Source organism: Triticum urartu, chromosome 4, assembly GCF_003073215.2.
Source record: "Triticum urartu cultivar G1812 chromosome 4, Tu2.1, whole genome shotgun sequence".
Classification (NCBI taxonomy): Eukaryota; Viridiplantae; Streptophyta; class Magnoliopsida; order Poales; family Poaceae; genus Triticum; species Triticum urartu.
In genome coordinates, this window is record NC_053025.1 from 129,070,143 (window position 1) to 129,096,675 (window position 26,533).

Genomic DNA, 26,533 nt, shown 5'->3' on the forward strand with positions numbered 1-26,533 from the left:
CTGAAAGAAAATGAAAAATAACCAAGCGGGAAGCCCCTGGTGCGGTTTAGGCCACGTTTTGGAGCGTGTCGTGGTTGTGCCCCCCTCCGCGCCTGCGCCCATGGTATTTTTAATGTGTAATTATGTACGCGCGACACGAACAACGCCGTTGGGCTGGGATTGGGGTGGCCGACGTATTGCTACGCGAGCTCAAATCGCGTCAGGCGGTCTGTTTGCCAATTGCCCCGAGCGCGCTTGAAGGTGTCCGGGCTTTGAAACGCCGAACTGGTAGATTGCCTTGAGAGGCTGCTTTGCGCTTCTGCTGCGAGGGCCGTGGTGTGCTCCTCTGTTCGGAGAGAGCGCTCTGTGTTTCCGTTGACTGTAATAACTCCGCGAGGTCCTGGCATCTTGAGCTTGAGGTATGCATAATGTGGCACCGCATTGAATCTAGAGAATGCGGTTTGTCCGAGCAGCGCGTGGTAACCACTACGGAACGAGACTATATCAAAGATTAACTCTTCGCTTCGGAAGTTATCCGGGGATCCGAAGACCACTTCCGGTGTAATTGAGCCTGTGCAGTGGGCCTCTACGCCTGGAACGACGCCTTTAAAGGTCGTCTTTGTGGGTTTGATCCTTGAGGGGTCTATACCCATTTTGCGCACTGTGTCCTGATAAAGCAGGTTCAGGCTGCTGCCGCCGTCCATGAGGACTCGAGTGAGGTGAAATCCATCGATGATTGGGTCTAGGACCAGTGCGGCGAATCCGCTGTGATGGATACTAGTGGGGTGGTCCCTGCGATTGAAGGTGCTCGGACAGGAGGACCACGGGTTGAACTTTGGGGTGACTGGCTCCAACGCATATACGTCCCTGAGCGCATGCTTTCGCTCCCTCTTGGGGATATGGGTTGCGTATATCATGTTCACCGTCCGCACTTGCGGGGGAAACCTCTTCTGCCCACCAGTGTGCGGCTGCCAGGGTTCTTCCTCGTCATCGCTATGCGGCCCCTTGTCCTTGTTTTCGGCAATTAACTTGCCGGCCTGCTTGAACACCCAACAATCCCTGTTGATGTGCTTGGCTGGCTTATCTGAGGTGCCGTGTATTTGACACGAGCGATCGAGTATACGGTCCAAAATGGACGGTCCCAGCGTACTTTGTTTGAATGGCTTTTTCCGCTGACCGGGTTTAGAGCCTTTGAATCCGGCATTGACTACCGTATCCTCAGTACTTTCGCCGTTAATGCGGCGCTTATGCTTGTTGCGACGTGACCTGCTGTTACCATCCTTGGTATCTGAGGTACCATGGTTCTGTGACATGTTGTTACTGCGAGCCAACCAGCTGTCTTCTCCCGCACAAAAGCGGGTCATGAGCGTCGTGAGGGCTACCATAGATTTCGGCTTTTCCTGACAAAGGTGCCGGGCTAGCCACTCGTCTCGGATGTTGTGCTTGAAAGCCTCTAAGGCCTCCGCATCCGGACAGTCGATGATTTGGTTTTTGTTTGTAAGGAACCGAGTCCAGAATTGCCTGGCCGACTCTTCTGGCTGCTGAATTATGTAGCTCAAGTCATCGGCGTCTGGTGGTCGCACATAAGTGCCCTGAAAGTTGTCGAGGAATGCGGCTTCCAGATCTTCCCAACAGCTAATGGAGTCCGCTGGCAAGCTATTAAGCCAATGCCGTGCTGGTCCTTTGAGTTTTAGTGGGAGGTACTTGATGGCATGTAAGTCATCACCGCGGGCCATGTGGATGTGGAGGAGGAAGTCCTCAATCCATACCACGGGATCTGTTGTGCTGTCGTATGATTCAATGTTTACAGGTTTGAAACCTTCTGGGAATTGATGTTCCGCTACTTCGTCTGTGAAGCATAAGGGGTGTGCGGCGCCTCTGTATTGGGCTATATCGCGACGCAGCTCGTATGGGTCCTGCCCGCTGTGTTCGGCCCGGCCGGATTTGCTTTTACTGTATCCGGTGTGACGTTTACCGTCTCGTAGAGGGGTGCGCCCTCGTGATCCGTAGATCGATCTTGAATGCCTTGCTTTGTCCTCCAATATGTCTCGCAGGTCTGGCGTATCTCCCCATGCCTTTTTATTTGGATGGCGTTGTGGTGGAGGCTGAGCTTTCGGCAGGAATGCCTCTCTATCGCGGCCACGAGGTGGCCGATCAGCCGTATCATACGCTTCTTCCTCCAGTCGTGATAGTAACCTGCGCCTTGGGTAACTCTTGGAGGGATGCTCGAGTTTATATTCCTCGGCTGCGAGGACTTCAGTCCATTTGTCAGCTAGCAGATCTTGATCAGCTTGAAGCTGCTGCTGCTTTTTCTTCAGGCTATTTGCCGTGGCCATAAGCCTGCGCTTGAAGCGCTCTTGTTCGACGGGATCCTCTGGTACGGCGAATTCATCGTCGCCGAGGCTTGCCTCGTCTTCGGAGGGGGACATGTAGTTGTCATCCTCCTCCTCTCCGCTAGCCGCTCTCTTCGGAGAGCTGGCTCTTTCATCCTCCTGATCTAACTCTTGCTGGAGGGGGTTTTCGTTGTCTTCGGCGCTATCCGAAGTGTTATTATCTCCTGTGCCGGTATCACCACTTTTGCTTTGGCGGGACTTAGAGCGGCGCCGCTGATGTCGGTGCTTGGGTTGCTTCTTGGAGGGGTCATCCTCCGCTATCTCGTCGCCGTTGCCTTCATTGGGTGTATCCACCATGTATATGTCATACGACGAGGTGGCTTTCCAGTGCCCCATAGGTGTTGGTTCATGGTCGTCTCCTACATCGTCGTCCATACCGTCGATGTCTTTGGAGTCAAAGTCGAGCATGTCAGTTAAATCATCGATAGTGGCTACAAAGTGGGTGGTGGGTGGGCGTCGAATTTCTTTGTTGTCCGCATCCCAGTCCTGTTTGTCCATGATCTGGCCAGGGCTCTCCTAACAGAGAGAGAGACCTTAGTGAATTAAGAATGTCGCTGAAGGGTGAGTGCTGAAAGATATCCGCAGCGATGAATTCCATGATCGGCGCCCAGTCGGATTCGATTGGCAGGGGCGCGGATGGTTCGGGGTCCGGAGGAGAGTCCGATACCCTAGAGTCACGGCCTACACAGAGGAATATGCTGGTGTTCGGCTCGATCACCATTGAGGCTGCAGCCCCTGAGGTGGTGTCTAGCCACCCGTCCTCGATTAGCGCAGCTGGCTCCGAGCTAAGGGTCGGAGCTGATGCGGGCGCGGCCTCTGGGGTACCGTCCGATGGCAGAGCTAGATCATACCCATCGCGACAGTGCGGCGCGCCCGGCTGTGGCTCGAATCCGTCGAAGATCAAGTCCCCATGGATGTTGGCCGTGTAACTCAAACTTCCAAATCTGACCTGATGGCCAGGGGAGTAGCTTTCAATCTGCTCCAGATGGCCAAGCGAATTAGCCCGCAGTGCAAAGCCGCCGAATACGAAGATCTGTTCGGGGAGAAAAGTCTCACCCTGGACCGCATCGCTATCGATGATAGTAGGGGCCATCAAGCCTAACGGCGACGACACAGAGGAACTCTCAATGAAAGCACCAATGTCGGTGTCAAAACCGGGGGATCTCGGGTAGGGGGTCTCGAACTGTGCGTCTAGGCCGGATGGTAACAGGAGGCAACGGACACGAAGTTTTACCCAGGTTCGGGCCCTCTTGATGGAGGTAAAACCCCACGTTCTGCTTGATTAATATTGAAGATATGAGTGTTACAAGAGTACATCTACCACAAGATCGGAGAGGCTAAACCCTAGAAGCTAGCCTACGGTATGATTGTATGTTGTGATTGTTGTCTTACGTACTAAAACCCTCCGGTTTATATAGACACCGGGGAGGGTTAGGGTTACATAAGGTCGGTTACAAAGGAGGAGATATCCATATACGTATTGCCTAGCTTGCCTTCCACACCAAGTAGAGTCCCATCCGGACACGAGACGAAGTCTTCAATCTTGTATCCTCATAGTCTAACAGTCCGACCAATGGAGATAGTCCGGCTGTCCGGAGACCCCCTAATCCAGGACTCCCTCACTTGGCATGAGTCAGTCAAGGGGTACAAGAGTGATCCAGGAATGGATCACATGACAGCGGTCGAACTTATCCTTAGTAACTAGTGGACTAAGGAATTTTCTCGATTATGGAGGTGGTAAAAGAGTTTGTCGTAAAGGGTTACGTCGATGCAAACTATGACACTAATCCGGATGACTCTAAGTAGTAAACCGGATTCGTATAGTAGAGCAATTATTTGGAATAGCTCAAAGTAGCACGTGGTAGCTGCATCTACAAGATGACATAGAGATTTGCAAAGCACGCATGGATCTGAAAGGTTCAGACCCATTGACTAATAAACCTCTCTCACAAGCAAGACATGAACAAACCCTATGGGTGTTGGATTCATTACAATCACATAGTGATGTGAACTAGATTATTGACTCTAGTGCAAGTGGGAGACTGTTGGAAATATGCCCTAGAGGCAATAATAAAATGGTTATTATTGTATTTCCTTGTTCATGATAATTGTCTATTGTTCATGCTATAATTGTATTAACCAGAAACCGTAATACATGCGTGAATACATAGACCACAACATGTCCCTAGTAAGCCTCTAGTTGACTAGCTCGTTGATCAATAGATGGTCATGGTTTCCTAACCATGGACATTGGATGTCATTGATAACGGGATCACATCATTAGGAGAATGATGTGATGGACAAGACCCAATCCTAAGCCTAGCACAAGATCGTATAGTTTGTTTGCTAAAGCTTTTCTAATGTCAAGTATCATTTCCTTAGACCATGAGATTGTGCAACTCCCGGATACCGTAGGAATGCTTTGGGTGCACCAAACGTCACAACGTAACTGGGTGGCTATAAAGGTGCACTACGGGTATCTCCGAAAATGTCTGTTGGGTTGGCACGAATCGAGACTGGGATTTGTCTCTCCGTGTAAACGGAGAGGTATCTCTGGGCCCACTCGGTAGGACATCATCATAATGTGCACAATGTGACCAAGGAGTTGATCACGGGATGATGTGTTACGGAACAAGTAAAGATACTTGCCGGTAACGAGATTGAACAAGGTATCAGGATACCGATGATCGAATCTCGGGCAAGTACTATACCGGTAGACAAAGGGAATTGTATACGGGATTGACTGAATCCTTGACATCATGGTTCATCTGATGAGATCATCGTGGAAAATGTGGGAGCCAACATGGGTATCAAGATCCCGCTGTTGGTTATTGACCAGAGAGATGTCTCGGTCATGTCTGCATTATTCCCGAGCCTGTAGGGTCTACACACTTAAGGTTCGATGATGCTAGGGTTATAGGGAAAGTATGCATGCGGTTACCGAATGTTGTTCGGAATCCCGGATGAGATCCCGGACATCACGTGGAGTTCCGAAATGGTCCGGAGGTGAAGATTGATATATTGGATGAAGGGTTTTGGAGTCCGGAAGTGTTCCGGAGGTACCGGGTGATGACCAGCATGACCGAAAGGTGTTTCGGGAGCCCCGGCAAGTGTTGGGAGGCTTCATGGGCCAAGGGAAGGGGGCAAACCAGCCCACTAAGGAGCTGTGCACCCCCTCACCTATTCCCACGTGACCAGGGGGTTTGGGGCGCCCCATCTAGGGTTCCCACCTCCTGGCTTGGGGGCTAATTCACCCAAGGGGGAGATCCCATCTGCCCTGGCCGCCACCCCCCTTAGGGGAAACCATAGGGCGCCCGCCCCTTGCCCTTGCCCCAATATATAGTGGAGGTTTTGGGGCTGCATAACACACGAGTCTCTCTCTCCCAAAGTGCAACCCTACCTCTCTCCCTCCTCGTCTCTCGTAGTGCTTGGCAAAGCCCTGCTAGAGTACCATGCTCCTCCACCACCACCACGCCGTCGTGTTGCTATTGGACGGAGTCTTCCCCAACCTCTCCCTCTCTCCTTGCTGGATCAAGGTGCGGGAGATGTCACCGGGCTGTACGTGTGTTGAACGCGGAGGCGCCGTTGTTCAGCGCTTAGATCGGAATCGACCGCGATATGAATTGCTATGAGTACGACTACCTCATCCGCGTTCTAGTAACGCTTCCGCTTAGCGATCTACAAGGGTATGTAGATGCACTCCCCTTCCCCTAGTAGCTAGATTACTCCATAGATTGGTCTTGGTGATGCGTAGAAAATTTTAAATTTTTGCTACGATCCTCAAACTAGTCTTCCCTATGGCATCGTCAGTTCTGGTGCTATATTAGGATGATAATGTGCTTATTCACTATGTCCGCTAGTTCCATAATGAACCCAGTGCTGTGCAAGGTTTACAGAGGCTTAACTGGTCCTATTGCGTTCTGTGGGTTAAGCACATAGTTAAGGACTCGAGCTGGGGTATCTCGTGAAGTCTCGAAGGGTCTAGGGATGGGTTTTCCAGTCATGAGGGGTAATACTACAGGTTTGCACCTGGTCGAGGAGGATGTAGCAAAAGTCTTCAGTGTCAGTTGCTTGCCGAGGTGGAATCCTTAGTGCATTTTGTCTTGCTGGTCTTCAGGGATGAGAGATATGAGAGGAAAAATAGCATAGAGGAGGGGAACGCCAAAAAGGGGGTTCTATAGTGCAAGTGCAAACAAACAGGTGACGTAAAGGCCACACACAATTCCATTAAGACATGATAGGTGATATAGTCGCGTACAAGCTGCCTAGGGAAAATGTGCGACTTATATCAAAACACAAACAAATAAAAACAAGCAACACAGAACGTGGTTCCATTCGAACCATCACATAGACTCGACTACGCATATGGGGGTACACGACTCATCCTACCCTAGGGGTTCTCGGACTTGGTAGTCGTGGTTGCTCGGAGAGAAGGGCGTTTAGTCTTCAATTTCTGGGTTTCCCTTGTGGTGCCAATGGGTATGCGAAAGTCGGCTACCTGTTGGGACACATCCTTTTAATGTGCCCAAGTTCACCGCACCCATGACAAGTGACAGAAGCAAAAAGGTTGTCATTCAGTCTTGGGTTATGTCGTCGGTGGCCTGACGACGATCTTCTACGAGGTGGATATGGAAATTCATTCCTATGCCTCCCGCGTGGGGTTTGGTTGCGGGTTTTCTGAAGTTCCTCGATTTGTTGCTCCTGATTGGCAATGTGGGCTTGTAAGGCAGTGATTTTCTGTCCTCGCTCGGCCACCTTTTTCTTCTCGAGGCAGTGGAGGTGCAGAAGTGAAGGGAGGTCTTGGCGAGCCTTAAGGAATGCTTCGGTAAGGTGACGTAGAAGGTAGTCTCCTGCGTTGATGAAGCGGATCTGGTACTTGAGGGTTGGATCCTCATCTTCTGGGGAAATCATCACTTGAGTTGGGGCTCCAAATCTGTTCTTGCCAGGTAGATAGCGGGTGGCATGTTCTTCTTTCATTTCTGGAAGGAGGTCTCGAAGACAGAGGAGCGCTTCATATGCCACTTGCTGAATGGCTAGGTCTCTTGTTGGCATGGGTGGTCCAATGAAGAACCACCCCTGGGGTGAGGTCTTGGCAGGCACAAAAACCATGGCGTAGAACTCCTTCTCGAGCACATCATTTTCCAGTTCATGCAGGGTGTACATGGGCAGCAAGGGATAGTGGCATTGTTGGAGGTAGTCTTTTAGGAGTGATGGGAATCCTGTCATAAGGAGTATCAAGGGGGCGACGGCCATCTACAAAAGTTGAATAGGGGAGGTCAATAAGGAGAAATATCCCTTAGGTTTGGGAAATCTCAGCAAAGAAGAGGAGTATAGAGGGTCTTGCAAACGGGTTTTGTCCTATCTAACGCCCATGCTAACTAAGGCTTCCTACAGTCAGGATGTCTCTGATACCAGCTCTGTGGGGACCCCGACTCATAAGTTGTGATCACCGAGTGCACATGTACAGTGATCCCAGAGATCAATGCTCACTGAACAGACAGAAGTTGAATAACAAGAGTCTTACATCCATACATACCGTCTTGCACGAATTATGACTATTATGGTCAAGTCTTACATAGATAAAGCCACAAGGGCTGAATACCAAATAAACTTAGGCAGCGGAAATCTTCGTCGATAAGTAGAACCCATGCCATCTTCCTTAACCCTACAGGCATTCTGACTGGGAAACGTCCTAGTTCGCATGTTCGTCTCCAAAGAACTCTTCTTCAAACTCCTGTTCTTCCATGCCTGGCCAATTAAATAACCAGTGGCAAGCCAATGAGTACTTTGAATGTACTCGCAAGCAACCCATGTTTTGGCTCAAGATACAACAATGCATGACATAGTTAAATCTTTGCAGAAAGCTCATTTTGTTGTGTTATGACATGTTCAATAACTGGTAAAACATGCATCATATGAATTCAAGCAACCTTAGGAACTGGTTACAGATATCAACATAAAGGGAGTGGGCCCCAACCCAACTCATCCATGTCAAGTCCTTTCACTTGACCCAAGTAGTTCTTCCCATACACACTGGTTTGTAAACAAGTGGACGTAGCCCAAGAGTAGTTAACCAATTGTCCTTGACCGTGGACACGGCTATTCGAATAGTTTTACACTCTGCAGAGGTTGCACAATTTACCCACAAGATCCGGGGAACTTCCGTGTCATCCACGATCCGCGGTACCTCAGGTACCCGGGGTAAGCACCCGATCACTATCTTTCCCTAGACGACACTAACATAGAGTCCACTCGATTGGCAGTAACCCCTGTGCCAACATTTTACATCTTAAAATTGTGGAGCCTCGCTCCCATTTTCATCACATACCACAAGCACGGGGTACCAACGGTGTGTCCGGTGCCCTGTGAAGACAGTCATGGCCGCCCTACCTGGCACGACCCCGTCCCGAGAGAGCGCAACAGCAACTCTCCCGTCGCTAGTAGTGCAGGCTCCAAGCTAGTATCGGCCTAGGTAATCAATAATGCCCTTTCCCATATAAGGGTAGAGTGGTTGCGCATGTAAGGTTGGAATAACGGTCGCAACTTAAACCAATCTGTTTTGAAAAAGAACACACACACACACTTACATCGGTACACCACTTCGTCATCAAGTGGCTACCCAACTCATCATCTCCCTTGGGCATAAGTGGCACCCGACGGGGTTTTCAAAAAGTTTTTGAAAACAATCTTTCTTCCATCACCATGCATATACCCAACCCATTTGTGTAGTAGCTACTTAACATCCTAACTACACCCACTCGGATAACCCTCATAGAAAGGTAGGGTCATGCATCATGCAAGTGTCAATGAGAAAAACAGCGGAGGCAAACCACCTCAAGTGGTCACCTCATTATCATGACTTCGATGCAAGCAATAAAACATGCCATATGACATGCATAAAAAGGGTTTCTTAGACATGGTCATAGGGCTGCTTGCCTAGCTGAGTAAAGCCTTCTGGGTCTTCAAAGTCTTCTGGTCCAACTCCTTCGTCAGTAACACAATCTATCGTCGCAAAATAATAACGGGAAAATAAGGCAACAATAAAACAGAAAAACCAAAGTGCTCAGAAAAATGTCAACTCATTTTTGTTAAATACTAGGATGAAAGCTAAGAAGGGGAAAATTCCTAGTTCTGGATTTGGAGTAGCAGAATAGAAGAAATGGATTTTTAGAGGGGTTTAAATATATTCAAATTTGAATTTGAATATGAACAGTACATAAAAGTTGTTTGGACATGAGTGAAAATTATACCATTAAATAGGTGGGATTTTTACAAGATTTTAGGAACTGAAATTTTTGCATTTGGATTAATATTTAATCCTGTGGAATTTTTGGAAAAGTGACAGAAAAAGAAAAGGAAAAAGGGCTCTGTGCCTGCTGGGCCAAAACAGCCACAGCGCAGCAGGCCCAGCCAGAGAGGCGGCCCAGCGCACTGGTGCACGCACACGCACCAGGTTTAAACCTGACGGGTGGGGCCCAGGCGTCAGCGAGAGAGAGCGGGGTGATGGAGAGGAGAGGCTGATAGGCGGGGCCCGCCTGTCATCCCTAGCCCTACGACAGAGGGACGACAAGCTCACTGACGTCGATGTAGGGCACGGCGAGGGCGCGCGAGGGTACAGATGGACTCAGCGTCGAGTCGCTATTCGGGTGGAGGTGGTTGCGGTCGCCGGGGTGTAGGGGTTCGCCAGCGACGAGGAAACCGGCGGAAGAGCTTCGGGAGGAGGCGGTTCCGGCCGTTTCCGGCTGCAAAAGAAGCAGGGAGGAAAGGGGAAATGATTAGTGAGCCGGGGAGGTTCCAGATCGAGGAAGAGGAGCAGCGGAGAGGGCCTGTACCCTGAGATCGACGGCGACCCGAGGCGGCGGAGCTCGATCTCGAGCTCGGGTGCTCCTGGAGGAGAGTGGAGGGCACAGGGGCCGATTTGGAGTAGGTAGGAGCGGGTGGTGGTGAGGGAGAGGCTCAGGGAGGCCCTTAAATAGGCGGGCGACGGTCCACCGAGGACCCGTGCGCCGGCGAGCCTGCTGCGGTTGCTATGGGTCACGGGGGCGCGCGTGGGCGTGTCTGGGGTGCTTGTGGGGTTGGTCTAGGGTGAGGGGAGAGAAGAGAGGGAAAGCAGGGGGGCCAGGGCACCGCGCGTGTGAGCGCTCTCACTGGTGCGCTCGGGCGGACGGCGCGTGTGCGAGCTAGGGCGAGAGGAGGGAGAAGGAGGAGGGGGACAGAGGCATGGCATGTCACAAACATCGAGGCGCATCGTCAGGCGCACCGGGGAGGCCCGAGGTGGCTGGAGGCGGTTGGAAGGGGGCAGCTACAGTGTGGGAGCGCACTGTAGCGCGCTCCAGAGCGCCCAAATGGCCGGCATGGCTATTTTTTATGCAATGTGGGCACGGCCAAAGGTGTCTGGAAGCTCTAGGGGAAAGTAAAGAAGTGGCCTGTAGGAGAAGAGAGAGGTAGAAGAAGAGGGAGAGAGGGGCTGTCCAGGGAGGTAAATGGGCGTATTCTACCCCTCAATCATTGAGCAATGGCAATGCGAGAGTTACTGGAGGTACGAGAGGATCAGGATCAGCTGTGGTACAAAGTTGAGCTCATGGAGATAAGTGGAAGAGGTCAAAAATGGTATTTTGGTAAAGTGTCAAAAGGTGTTTGATAATGGTTTGGGAAAGTAGATGATTTCCATTTGCCATGATACTCCACAGGGTGAAATTACACATATAATTAGGTCCTTCCACCAATTTGGAGCTTATTTGGGCAAAGTTGCCAATGCAACTTTTGTAAACCCTAGAAATCAACAGAAATGGACTTGTGTAGATCTAGTTGAGAAAATCAGTTCCCCTTGATGCACCACTTGGTGTAGTGGCCTCATTTGGTCATGTGAATATGATCACAAAAGTTGGGGTCAAGGAAAGAAAGTTGGTAGTACAAAGTTATTCAAATTTGATTCTAGTCAGAGAGGGTTTTGGGGCATTTTGGTGAACCAAAGTGACCTTAATTGAGATGAGGCTCTGCAAGGTGATCACAATATGCATTTCTGACTCTCTTGATTTTACATGGATTTTTATGAAAATATATTTTGTAGAAATATTTCAAATCCTTGAAATGGTCAGAAATGGTTTTGAGAGGTTTTGTCCAATACTTTGAACATGACCATGTGTTGAAACTCTTATATATGGAAAATATATGTCCACTGAGTTCCCCTGATTTTTGTCAAATATTTTTGAAACAATAAAATAATTTTTCCCTATTAAAGACCATTTCTGGCCTTAAGAAAAAGCTTTTAAATAAAATAGGAAAATAACTTTTAAAATTATATTTTTTTGTGGTTTATGGGAGTCCTATATCTAATAGGATTCAAATATACCTTTTGAAAGATTTTTCACACCCCAAATCAAGTAATTGCAGTGCAAACCTCAATTCAGGGGGTTTTGGAAAACTAATTTTAGAAAATACTTTTTGGCCAAATTATTTTTGTAATAAAATACTATATTGCTCTATACACATGGCATGATCATTGGGCAGAAGCTTGGGGCAAGGAGATGAGGTATAGAAGGTGGAGTTGTGTTGACATTAAAGAGCACTTGAAAAACACAGAGAGAAAACCAACTCCAAATAAAAAGCCAAATAACACAAAAGTTTTTGTCAAACCACACTTTATCATGATTTATTAGCTTAAGTGTTGTGGCATGAAAATCAGGGTTTGACACATAAGCCGGGGCTTGAGACCTTTCAAGATTTCCTGATTGGCTCTTTCAGCTTAACCATTGGATTGGGGCTGAGCTACTGATGAAACATCAAGCCGGATATGCTCACGTTGGCAGAATTCCTCCATGGCACCCTTTGACAGATTAGTACCATTGTCAGTTATAATGCTGTGTGGAAAGCCAAAACGAAAGATCACCTTTTTCATGAATTGAACCGTCATGGCTGCATCACACTTACTAACCGGCTCTGCCTCACTCCACTTTGTGAATTTGTCAAGTGCCACAAAAGGTGTGTCTTTTTATCTTTGAATCTTTTGAAAGGTCCAACCATGTCGAGCCCCCAGACTGCAAACGGCCAAGTAATTGGAATCATCTGCAATTCTTGAGCCGGCATGTGTGCCCGTCGTGAGAATTTCTGACAACCGTCACACCTCCTGACCAGATCCTCCGCATCAGCGTGAGCCATCAGCTAGTAAAAACCATGACGAAAGGCTTTGGATACAAGGGACTTTGAACCGGCATGATGGCCACAATCTCCTTCATGGATTTCGCGAAGAATTTCTTGACCTTCCTCACGAGAGACACAATGTTGAAACGCCCCTGTGATGCTGCGATGATGCAACTCACCATTGGCAATTGTCATTGATTTAGACCGCCAGGTTATCTGTCTAGCCAAGGTTTCATCCTGATGCAACTCGCACCGGGTCATATAAGCCAAATATGGCACTGTCCAATCTGGGATGGCGTGAAGAGCCGCCACCAATTGTGCCTCCGGGTCTAGAACAGCCAAGTCTTCCTCCATAGGCAACTTGACAGAAGGGCTATGCAGAACATCTAAGAAAGTGTTAGGTGCCACCGGCTTACGCTAAGACCCCAGCCGGCTTAAAGCATCAGCCGCTTCATTCTTTCTGTGATCAAAGTGTTCCACTTGATAACCCTTGAAGTGTCCAACAATGGCATCAACTTCACGACGATAAGCCACCATGAGAGGATCTTTGGAATCCCACTTGCCTGATACTTGTTGAGCCACCAAATCTGAGTCGCCAAAACACCTTACCCGGCTCAAGCTCATCTCCTTATCCATCCGAAGACCATGGAGCAAGGCCTCATACTCAGCTGCATTGTTAGTACAGGGAAACATCAACCGTAGCACATAACAAAATTTGTCACCTCGAGGGGAAGCTAAAACAACTCCAGCCCCCGAGCCCTCTAATTGCCTGGACCCATCAAAATGAATAGTCCAATATGTGTTGTACGGCTTCTCTTCAGGCATCTATAGCTCTGTCCAATCATTGATGAAATCCACCAATGCCTGAGATTTGATAGCAGTGCGTGGCACATACTTTAAATGATGAGGCCCAAGTTCAATGTCCCACTTGGCAACTCATCTTGTGGCTTATCTATTTTGAATGATATCTCCTAAAGGAGCAGAACTAACTATAGTGATGGGATGAACCTGAAAATAATGCATAAGCTTCCGGCTCGCCATGAACACCCCATAGACAAGTTTCTGCCAATGTGGATATCTCTGTTTGGATTCAATGAGAACCTCACTGACGTAGTAAACCGTCCGTTGAACCAGATATTCCTTGCCAGCGTCTTTGCGCTCTACTACAATGGCCACACTGACAGCACGTGCGTTAGCAGCCACATATAACAATAATGGCTCCTTATCAATAGGCGCAGCAAGGACCAGCGGCTCGGCGAGCTGTCTTTTCAGATCTTCAAAAGCGGTGTTAGCAGCATCACTCCAGACAAAATCGTATGTCTTCTTTATCATTTGATACAACGATATGGCCTTCTCACCTAACCGGCTTATGAACCGGCTTAAAGCAGCAATACGACCCACCAAACGATGAACGTCATTGATGCACGCCAGCTTAGCCAAAGATGTGATTGCTTTGATCTTCTCCGGGTTAGCCTTGATGCCTCTGTTCGAAACCAGAAAACCCAAAAGCTTGCCCACTAGTACTCCAAAAACACACTTGGCTGGGTTAAGCATCATCTTGTAGACCCGGAGGTTATCAAAGGTTTCCTTAAGATCGTCTATCAAGGTCTCATTCTCTCTGGATTTTACCACAATATCATCCACATACGCATGAACATTGCGCCCAATCTGATTGTGAAGACAGTTCTGCACACATCGCTGATAAGTCGCCTGGGGACTCTTAAGCCCAAAAGGCATAGACACATAGCAGAAGGCTCCAAACGGAGTAATAAAATCCATCTTCTCCTGGTCCTTAACTGCCATCTTGATCTGATGATAACCAGAATAAGCATACAAAAATCTCAAACGCTCACAACCCGCGGTAGCATCAATGATTTGATCAATACGAGGGAGAGTGAAAGGATCAGGCGGACAAGCTTTATTTAACTCCATGTAATCCACACACATACGCCAGGTGCCGTTCTTTTTAAGCACGAGCACTGGGTTAGCCAACCACTCTGGATGAAAAACTTCAATAATGAACCCGGCCGCCAAGAGCCGGGCCACTTCTTCACCAATGGCCTTGCACCCCTCCTCATTGAACCGCCGAAGAAATTTCTTGACCGGCTTAAATTTTGGATCAGTATTGAGAGTGTGCTCAGCGAGTTCTCTCGGTACACCCGACATGTCAGAAGGTTTGCATGCAAAGATGTCCCGGTTCTCACGGATGAACACGATGAGCGTTCTTTCCTATTTGGGATCCAGATTAGCACTGATACTGAACTGCTTAGATGAGTCACCTGGAACAAAATCGACAAGCTTGGTGTCATCAGCTGACTTAAACTTCAGGACCGGCCCATGCTCCGTAGTTGGCTTTTTCAAAGATGTCAGGTCCGCCGGGTCAACATTGTACTTGTAAAACTTTAAATCCTCTGTTGCACAAACAGATTCAGCATAAGCAGCATCGCCTTCCTCACATTCCAAGGCTATCTTCTGACTCCCATGCATTGTGATGGTGCCCTTATGACCAGGCATTTTAAGCTGCAAATAAACATAACACGGCCATGCCATGAACTTGTGTCGGAGTAATGGGCCACGGGTAGCCTAACCCGGGTCCCAGAACCTTTCAAGACATCGGGTCGGCTGCGCCCTCAAGACGCCGAGCTGAAGCACTACCTTCTGGTGGCCGGCTGGCTGGACGGCCGACTGCCAGAAGGCGGCCATGCTCACGAAGGTGGCTCCAAGACAAGCCGACTCCTGGCAGGCGGCCTCCAGAGAGGCCGGCTCCCAGCAGTCGGCCCATGGTGCCCTCAAAGTATGCGCCCCCATTAAAGAAGACAGGACAGGGTGATGCAACAGTGTAGCCCACCCCCCCACGAATCCAGGAGCGGGCGTGGCCACAGTGCCTCGTACCAGTGGAAATCTCTGCCCGGCGCAGCACTGTTGCCATTTCGCCCTTGACATCACTATTGACAGGCCAAGTCCTGCTCCCACGACCGCCTGTCGGTATGGCCCAAGGACGGCGCGCCCTACCGGTCAGCAAGAGCCTGGAGGGCAGCGGGAGCTGCACCAGTTAGACCCGAGGGAGGCCGGCTCCCAGCAGCCGGCCCGATCCTTCCTCAGGGTCCCACGCACCATTAACCAGATAAGATGCAGAATGGCTATAGTGATCTCCCGCCAGGTGGCGGGACTGTAGCCACGCCTCGCCGACCAAGCGCACGTCATTAGCAGCACGGCTATAGTAATCCGCAGCCAGCAGGACCCACGAGCGACGGAGGCGGCCTGTCGGCTCCGTACCAGACCAGCCGGTGGGGCCCCCTGGCGGCGGGCCCCAGCAGTCGGCGGAGAAGCCGTCGACCAGAGAGACAGACAACCGGGTCCTACGCCCGGCCGGATTACCATTGTACCCCTGGGGGTAGGCCTATATAAACCCCCCAGGGCACCCATGCAAAGGGTTTGCACCCAGATAGGACTAGATTCATACCTAGGGGAGGAGAGAGCAAGCTGTCGGTGTCAAAACCGGCGGATCTCGGGTAGGGGGTCCCGAACTGTGCGTCTAGGCCGGATGGTAACAGGAGGCAGGGGACACGATGTTTTACCCAGGTTCGGGCCCTCTTGATGGAGGTAAAACCCTACGTCCTGCTTGATTAATATTGATGATATGGGTAGTACAAGAGTAGATCTACCACGAGATTAGAGAGGCTAAACCCTAGAAGCTAGCCTATGGTATGATTGGTGTTCGTCCTACGGACTAAGACCCTCTGGTTTATATAGACACCGGAGAGGGCTAGGGTTACACAGAGTCGGTTACAATGGTAGGAGATCTACATATCCGTATCGCCAAGCTTGCCTTCCACGCCAAGGAAAGTCCCTTCCGGACACGGGACGAAGTCTTCAATCTTGTATCTTCATAGTCCAGGAGTCCGGCCGAAGGTATAGTCCGGCTATCCGGACACCCCCTAATCTGGGACTCCCTCAGTAGCCCTTGAACCAGGCTTCAATGACGACGAGTCCGGCACGCAGATTGTCTTCGGCATTGCAAGGCGGGTTCCTCCTCCAAGTACTTCATAGAAGATTTTGAACACAAAGGTAGTGTCCGGCTCTACAAAATAAGTTTCCACATATTGCCATAGAGAGAATAATATTTACACAAATCTAATCTGCTGACGTATTCCGTAGCATGACATCACACCATGGCCAAGTCTTTATTCAAATCGTTTTACTGTCCCACCTCAGCGCGTTTAGCAAGGCGGTTTCCTTGGCACGTCTTGTCAAAGCAGAGATCGTGTCCCCTTTTTCTGGGATTCTCATCAATACGGCCATGGGTAACCCAACCGCACCATTGATTACGGTGCTCGGGAGATAAGCGAGTTGTACCAGGCTGGTGGGGACGCATAGTCGCGTCTACCCATATAAGGGGATAAGGATCCACCTTTTCATCCACGCCTTCTTCCTCCTTTGCCTATCCATTTCCGCGCACTCGAGCTCCAGCGCCCAAGTCCGCACACCCCACCTCAACCTTCTCCAGCCATGTCCGGAGCGGGAGGCAAGTGGATGGTCTCCTCCGTCACGGAGGGAAACATCAAAAAACTGAGGAAGGCCGGATACTTGTCTAACGCCATTGCGCACCGGCTTCCCGAAGAGGGGCAGCTCATCCCCACCCCTAGGCCCCATGAGAGGGTGGTGTTCCTCCCCCATTTCCTCCGCGGACTGGGCTTCCCTCTCCACCCATTTGTCTGGGGGCTCATGTTCTACTATGGCCTGGATTTCCACGATCTGGCCCCGAACTTTGTCCTCAACATCTCGGCGTTTATCGTCATGTGCGAGGCCTTCCTCCGCATCCGCCCCCATTTCGGCCTATGGCTCAAGACTTTCAATGTCAAGCCGAAGGTGGTGCACGGCACCCAGGCGGAGTGCGGAGGCGCCATGGTGGGCAAGATGCCCAAGATCCTATGGCTCGAGGGCTCCTTCATGGAGACCCTAAAGGGGTGACAATCGGGGTGGTTTTACATCACCGAGCCGCGCGACCCTGAATGGGTCACAGCCCCCGAGTTCCGATCCGGACCCCTACGCGGCTCACCTCCTGGAAAGAGACGGGCCTGTCGTGGGGTAAAAAAGGAGAGATGACCGGACTCCAAACATGCGTCCAAACCCTGGTGGACAAGAAGCTCAAACTTTTCAACGTAGTCCAGGTTATGCTCATCCGCCGGATCCTCCCGTGACAACAACGGGCTTTCAACCTGTGGGAGTTCGACCCGGCGCAGCATCTAACTCTGAGCAGGCTCTTCGACACGACGTACGAAGATGCCTGGAAGGTGCTTTTCAAGGACGCCGAGGCCCCCGCATCCGCTACCGAGGATCGCGGATTCAGCACGCAGCATCATGCTCGTGCAGTGAGCTGTCTTTACCTTTTACAGGGTATTAGTTTTTCATAGTTTGACTCCATGCGGGATGTAAGCTCCCGTACCTTTGACAGGATTGGCAGGAGACGTCTGGACAGATCAACTGTCCGGCTCCTTTGCCCGAAGGCCCAGCGGACGCTCACTTGGTGAGGCTGCTGGTTCCGGCACCCTATGTGGTGCCGGAGAAGAAGGCCAAGAAGAAGGCCACAGGGACTCGAAAGAGTGCTCGGCGCCTGGCGGTGTCGGATTCATCATCCGACGACTCCAAGATGCACTCCTCCCATGAAGACGAGGAGGAGGAAGAAGAGACCTCTCCCCCTCCAGCGAGGGAAGGGAAGAAAAGGAAGGCCGCCCCAACTGGGGAGGCCGAAGGGTCCAAGAAGGGAAAACCCTTCCTCCGGACTACTCCACCAGCACCGATGACGGCGAAGAGGAGTGGCCACTCAGGGCCAAGCCCCTGGCGAAATCGTAAGTATCTGGATACCAAAGTGATTCATAGTATTCCTCCATTGCACAGCTTTTCCTTATGTCAAACATGTTTATGCAGTCCACCCAAAGACAGGCTTGACGTGTCGTCGAGCGGTTCCCTGGATTCGTCGGATGTGAATTTGCTTCCCACGGCTACCTTCCCCCACCCTACGGACGACACTGAGGTGCTATCCCAACAGGTTCCAAGCCAGGAGGAGGTGGTCCTGGAGGCGCCGCAAGGCGACCTCCCGGACTCCAGGCGAAAAGGGGATAAACCCCCCAAGGTCTCCAAGTCCGGCCTTGAGCCGGACACCACGCCGGAACCTTCAACGGTTTCGGACCCCGGTAGGAAGCCTCCTTCCAAGAGGAGCAAGCCTACTGAGCCGGCGACCTCCGTCCAACCGGAGGCACCGGACAATTTGCTGGAGGTGCTTAACGGCGCCTCCATCGACGAGGAGCACCGCACTATTATGAGTGCGGTGATCCAGAAGGTTCAGTCCGCCAAGAGCGGACTGACTGAAGCTTGTGCCAGCCTTCTAACAGGCTTTGAGGTAAGTGAAGAATATGTAAACGTATTACCGCATAGACAGTAGCCCCTGATGCTCTGTTCGGCGTTCGTAAAGAAAAGCCGAATAGAGGATCTAATAACATTCGCAGGAGTCTAACATAATCAAGTCAATATGCATATGCAGGCTTTGCTGCTGGCCTCCATCGCACTGACTGCGGAGGTGGATACGCTGAAGCAAAACCTCGCACGGTCCGAGAATGAGCTCGGCCATGCCAAGAGGCAACTCAAGGAGAAGGAAGGTAAGTAATACCTTGCGCAAGTATATAGAGAAGATGTGGTTGCAAAAATGACAGGATCAACGTGCTATTATAGGGGCCACGACCGAGGTGGCAACCCTTAAGCAAGCGCTATCCGAGGCCAAAAACAGAGCGGCCGCGGAGTGCACGGAGAGAGGGAAGCAGGAGGCGCGGGTGGAGGAGGTGCAGAAAGAGCTCCAGGCACTCGTGAAAAAACACGAGAGTTTGGAGCTTGACTCAAAGACACAAGCATCCGAGCTTGCGGCAGCCCTCAAAAGCGTGAAGTCTGCCAAGGCCGAAGCCCAGAAAGCCCTCCAAGAAATTGAAGCGATGAAGAAGATAGCGGCGGGTAAGGCATTCATTATGCAAAGCAAGCACGTGAAATTGAATTACTTGTTACTTACCCGAGTCCGAAGCTCTCCAGGAGCATTCGCAGATTTCCCCCGCAGTGCGTCTGATGCTGCCGCCTACTACCGAGCCGAGGAGGGGAGCTCGACGGAGAAGGTGTTCTGGTCTTAGTATGCTGAGGCCGGACACCTGGTGCCTTTGAGCGACCAGCTGAAGCAAATGGTCGAGCTCCACAAGGTGGCCGAACAGGCCATAAAGGGCCTTATAGTTCGGCTTTGGCCTGGAGAGGCTCTGCCTGGTTGCTACTTCAGGCTGGTGAGGCGGTTGGTGGATGCCTATCCACAGCTTGAAATAATCAAGCGCTCTGTCTACATCGAAGGTGCCCGTAGGGCGCTTGCCCGTGCTAAAGTGCACTGGGGCAAGATGGCTGCAGAGAAGCTGGTGAAGGACGGGCCGCCGCCGGGCAAGGAGCATCGCGTCCCGGAAGCGTATTATGAGGGCGTCCTGAAGCGTGCCCGTCTTATAGCGGATGAATTCTCCAAAGATGTATTTTTTTAGTAAACTCGCATTTGTGATCCTGTACGCTGAAAACTTGTTCATATGTGCTATGCAACGCTTTTGAATTTAAAATATTACCGTATGTGCGGCTGTTTATCAAATTTGATAGATGGCGAGTCGTCGGATTCTGCCCCCATGGCACGAGTGCTGGGGTGTTCGGGATAAACATTAGCGCTCTTTTTCCCATTCTTGGGTCCTTCGAGGGAGGTGCTCAACACAACGAACAAGGCAATCGGACTATAATGCTTGAACACTCTCACTTAGCCATAGAATTCTATAATTTTAAATTTCGGCGAAGCCCCTAGTGTTCGGAAGACTGAGTTCAGGGCGCTATCCACGCCTAGGCCGGACAAAGCCGACTCCTCGCTCTAAGCAGCATAAGTCTTTAGGGACTCGAAAACCTCTCGAACAGCGACCAGCTCTCGCCTCATCATGACGGTCAGTTTTAGCTTTCTCTACTGAGGTGCTTAGCCCAGCTCAACCGGGGCACAATCGCAGTAGTTCTCCTAGTGCTACCTTAGTCGATATAACAGAACGTAAGGTACCAAAACATAGGAGCCGGGCAAACCCAACTATTGACCCAAGACATGATTCGGAGCCGATGCATATAATGCTATAAGTTCGGGGTGCCGCACTTGTGAAAGTGTTCGGACTTCTCACACCGTATTGTGGGGTACTTAAGCCCCTGGCGTATTGGCCGTACCAAAGTGTACGGGTGCAACATGTCATTAATGAACATATATTCGTAAAAAAGAGTAATGCAATAATAGATGGAAGCTATGCATTGTTCATTTAAAAAAGCTACGATCAAAGCAGAACGATACAAATAGTGCAATAAGCAAAAGATGAGACTATTTAACATGTCCTTTCCAGGGGCGAGCTGCGGAATGGTATGTGAAATAGGTATACTGCTTGTTATAGAGACCACCTTAGAGTTCCATAGTGCGGCATAGCTTTCTGCTTCCCTGGCTGTATCGTTTGTGCGGCAATTATACTGCCGGACAAGCCTTCTGAAGAATGGAGTCCTGAAAATAAGAGAAAATTAAGAAATCGGCAGCCCCTAGTGCGGTTTAAGCCGCGATTCGGGCGTGCCGTGATGGTGCCCCTCCCCCTGTGCCCATGGTATTTCCAGAGCGTAGTTATGTACGCGCAACACTGGTTTCACAAGTTCGTGAGGGCTGGGGTTGGGGCCGCATTGCTACGCTTGCTTGGAACATGCCAAGCGGTCTTGTTGTAGGTTACTCCGGGTGCGCTTGACGGTGTCCAGACGTTTAATGGCCGGACTTGAGAATTGCCTTGAGAGGCTGCTTTGTACTTCCGCTGCGATAGCCGCCGTATGCTCCTCCGTTCGGAGAGAGCGTTCGGTGTTTCCATTAACTGTGATGACTCCTCGAGGGCCTGGCATCTTGAGCTTGATGTATGCGTAGTGCGGCACCGCATTGAACTTAGCAAATGCGGTTCGCCCGAGCAGTGCGTGATAGCCACTACGGAACGGGACTATGTCGAAGATTAACTCCTCGCTTCGGAAATTATCCGGAGATCCGAAGACCACTTCAAGTGTAACTGAGCCTATATAGTTGGCCTCTACACCTGGTATGACGCCTTTAAAGGTCGTTTTAGTGGGTTTAATCCTCGAGGGATCGATGCCCATTTTCCGCACTGTATCCTGGTAAAGCAGGTTCAGGCTGCCGCCGCCGTCCATAAGGACTCCAGTGAGGTGAAATCCGTCAATAATTGGGTCTAGAACCAATGCGGCGAATCCGCCATGACGGATGCTAGTGGGGTGGTCCCTTCGATCAAAAGTGATCGGGCAGGAAGACCATGGGTTGAACTTTGGGGCGACTGGCTCCATCGCATATACGTCCCTTAGCGCACGCTTCCGCTCCCTCTTGGGGACGTGGGTTGTGTATATCATGTTCACCGTCCGCACTTGTGGGGGAAAACCCTTCTGTCCACTGTTGTTCGGCGGCCGGGGCTCCTCCTCGTCATCGCTATGTAGCCCCTTGTCTATGCTTTCGGCATTTAACTTGCCTGCCTGCTTGAACACCCAACAATCCCTGTTGGTGTGATTGGCTGGTTTTTCAGGGGTGCCATGTATCTGGCATCAGCGGTCGAGTATTCGGTCCAAACTGGACGGGCCCGGAGTATTTATTTTGAATGGCTTTCTCCGCTGACCGGGTTTAGAGCCTCTGAATCCGGCATTAACTGTCGTATCCTCAGCATTGGCGCCGTTAATGCGGCACTTTTGCTTGTTGCGACGTGACTTGCCACTGCTGTCCTTGGTGTCCGAATTACCAGGGCTCTTGGTCATGTTATTGCTGCGAGCTAGCCAGCTGTCTTCTCCCACGCAGGAGCGGGTCATAAGTGTCGTGAGGGCTGCCATAGATTTCGGCTTTTCCTGTCCTAGGTGCCGTGCAAGCCACTCATCGTGGATGTTATGCTTGAAGGCTGCTAGGGCCTCTGCGTCCGGACAGTCGATGATTTGTTTTTTCTTGGTTAGGAACCGTGTCCAGAATTGTCTGGCCGATTCTTCTGGCTGCTTAATTATGTGGCTTAGGTCATCGGTGTCTGGTGGTCGCACATAAGTGCCCTAGAAATTGTCGAGGAATGCGGCTTCCAGGTCCTCCCAACAACCAATTGATTCTGCTGGCAAGCTGTTAAGCCAATGCCGAGCTGGTCCTTTAAGCTTGAGTGGGAGGTATTTGATGGCGTGTAGGTCATCACCGCGGGCCATGTGGATATGAAGGAGATAGTCTTCGATTCATACCGCAGGATCTGTTGTGCCATCATGTGATTCGATGTTCATGGGTTTGAAACCCTCGGGGATTTGATGATCCATTACTTCATCTGTGAAGCATAGTGGGTGTGCGGCGCCTCTGTATTGGGCTATATCACGAAGCAGCTCAAACGAGCTTTGTCTACTGTGTTCGGCCCGGCTGGATTTACTGTATCCGGCGTGACGAGTACCATCTCGTGCCATGGGGCGCCCACGTGACCCGTAGATCGATCTTGTTTGCCTTGCCTTGTCCTCCAATATATCTCGCAGGCCTGGTGCATTTTCCCATGCCTTGGTATTTTTTGAGCGGCGCCGGGGTGCGGCTTGAGTGGAGGGCCGAGAGGCCTCTCTATCGCGGCCACGGGGTGGCCGGTCGGCCGCATCATGCGCTGGTGATGTAGGTTTAGGTGCTTCCTCCTCTAATTGGGGTAGCAACCTATGCTTTGGGTAGCTCTTGGAGGGGCGTTCGAGTTCATACTCTTCGGCCGCAAGGACTTCAGTCCATCTGTCGGCTAGCAAATCTTGATCAGCTCTAAGCTGTTGCTGTTTTTTCTTGAGGCTGCTCGCCGTGGCCATAAGCCTGCGTTTGAAACGCTCTTGTTCGATGAGATCCTCCGGCACGACAAATTCGTCGTCGTCGAGGCTTGCCTCGTCTTCGGAGGGAGGCATATAATTATCGTCCTCGACCTCTCTGTTTGCCGCTCTCTCATGAGGGCTGGCTTCTCCATCCTCCTATGTTGAATCTTGCTGGAGGTGGTTGTCTTCGGCACTGCCCGGGGTGTTATTATCTCCCGTGCCAGAATCACCATTTTAGCTTTGGCGGGATTTAGAGCAGCGCCGCTGATGCCGGCGCTTAGGCTGCTTCTTGGAGGGGTCATCCTCCGCTGTTCCATCGCCATTGCCTTCTTTTGGGGTGTCCACCATGTATATATCATACGATGAGGTGGCTTTCCAGTGCCCTATAGGCGTTGGTTCTTGATCGTCTCCTGCATCAGCGTCCATACTGTCGATGTCTTTGGAGTCGAAGTCGAGCATGTCGGTTAAATCATCGACAGTGGCTACGAAGTGGGTGGTGGGTGGGATTTGAATTTATTCATCATCTGCATCCCAACCTTGCTGACCATAGTCCGGCCAGGGCTCTCCTGATAAACAGAGAGACTTTAGTGAATTCAGAATATCGCCGAAGGGCGAGTGCTGAAAGATGTCCGCGGTGGTGAACTCCATGATCGGCGCCCAATCGGGTTCAATCGGTAGGGGCGTGGAGGGCTCGGAGTTAGGAGAGGAGTCCGGCTCCTTGGAGTCATGGGCTTCGCAGAGAATAGGGCTGGTGTTCGGCTCGATCGCCGTAGAGATTGCAGCCCCCGAGGCGGTGTCTAACCACCCATCCTCGATTGGTGTGATCAGCTCCAAGCTAGGGATCGGAGCGGACACAGGTGCGGCCTCCAGAGCACTGTTCGGCGGCAGAGCTAGATCATGCCCATCGTGACAGTGCAGTGCGCTCGGCTGTGGCTCGAATCCATCAAAGATCAAGTCTCCGCGGATGTCAGCCGTGTAGTTCAAACTTCCAAATCTGACCTGATGGCCAGGGGCGTAGCTTTCGTTCTGCTCCAGATGACCATGCGAATTGGCCCGTAGTGCAAAGCCGTCGAATATGAAGATCTGTCCGGGGAGAAAAGTCTCACCCTGGATCGCATCGCTGTTGATCATCGGAGAGGCCATCGGGCCTATAAGTGACGACACAGAGGAACTCTCAATGAAAGCACCAATGTCGGTGTCAAAACCGGCGGATCTTGGGTAGGGGGTCCCGAACTGTGTGTCTAGGCCGGATGGTAACAGGAGGCAGGGGACACGATGTTTTACCCAGGTTCGGGCCCTCTTGATGGAGGTAAAACCCTATGTCCTGCTTGATTAATATTGATGATATGGGTAGTACAAGAGTAGATCAACACCGGTTAAGAAAAGGTATTTGAAATGAGGAAAAAGGATATGATCAACACCAAAAGCTTGAATTGGTTCCATCGGAGAAGAAAATAATGAAGAATGACGAACTAGTAGAATATCTCCCTGAGAACCACCGGGTAAGAATATTGACGAAAAAGAATGGAGTGACTTCACATGAATAAAATGGGTACTAGATTCAGAAATCTGAGTTCTTGCAGGAAAAGGGTGGGTGGGCGGGAAAAAACAAAGGCAACTTGGAGACGGATGAAACAAACACTGTTGAAAAGAACTGATAATTGATCTTGTGAATGTTGAAGTGATCGGATCCACTTGAAGAGAGACACACCGGTAGAAAAGAAATTGAAATGAGAAACTCGATGATCAAAAAGGATTAGTATTCACATAGGAATATGAGAACACCATTTGGGGAAGGTATGGAATCAACACTTGACATTGAAGCAACTTGAATACCACAACTCAAAACAAAAACAAGGGGTTGGCTTGCAAAATAAGCCGGAACAAACATATGATAGAGATTTCATCCGAAGTTTTCGTGGTGGGGCCTACAAGGGCTCGATCGTACAGCACCATCATGTACAAGGCAGTGCACATGACATACGAAGCGTCCCTGAGTCGGCATAGCCAAGGACTCTTTAAGACACAACAAGACCACTGTAAAAACCGACCGTGAATAGGTGGACCACTAGACGTCGAACCCCAATTTCATATCACACATTTGTCGGAAAGATATCCTAAGAGCTACTTGAATTCCCACCTATGAAACTCCCGAACCTTTCCGGTTATGCAATCAGGTGTTGGGGATACAGGGGAAGCATAATATCTCACCCAAAACTAGCAAATCCTACATCCAGCTGTATCCATCCTTCAACACATAACCAAGAAACCTTCGGAAAATCTCAACCTTCGAAAAGCATCCGTTATACAAGTTATGGCGATACTCCCGAACTCCCGCCCCAGTACTGGGTGGCATCGAGGTTATCTCACCAACGAACTGCATAAAAGAGATTTTTGATGTCGGCGTACTAAACTCAGGTATTCCAGAACTGCAACGATAAAATTATGATGACAACACCTCAGAGCTCAACTCCCCGGGACACTTCCACTAAACCCCTGACATGAGGCACCAAGACAATGTTCTCATCATAAAACCATCGGAACGATTCCAAGATACCCGCGTGATCCTAAAAAAATTTAGTGAAATTTGAGAAGAGAAGAGTAAATGTCGCAAGTGAGGTAATCTTTACACAACCCATGTAATTCATAAGGGTAAGAGATACATAGTTTTCTTACAATCGCCACTTCACACAATTACATGAATAAAACATTACATCATCCAAATACACTCATGGCCCGACTACAGAACCAAAATAAAAGAAGAATCCCAAATGCGACAAGGTCCCCGATCGACCCCAACTGGGCTCCACTACTGATCAACTAGAACGAAAACAACACAAAGGACAAAATCTTCACCGAGCTCCTCCCGAGCTTGGTAGCGTCATCTGCACGGACTCATCGGCACCTGCAAGCTGGTTTTGGAAGTATCTGTGAGCCACAGGGACTCAGCAATCTCGCACCCTCGCGATCAAGACTATTTAAGCTTATGGGTAAGGTAAAAGTATGAGGTGGAGCTGCAGCAAGCGGCTAGCATATGTGGTGGCTAACATACGCAAATGAGAGCGAGAAGAGAGGGCAAAGCGCGATCGATAAAAGTATGATCAAGAAGT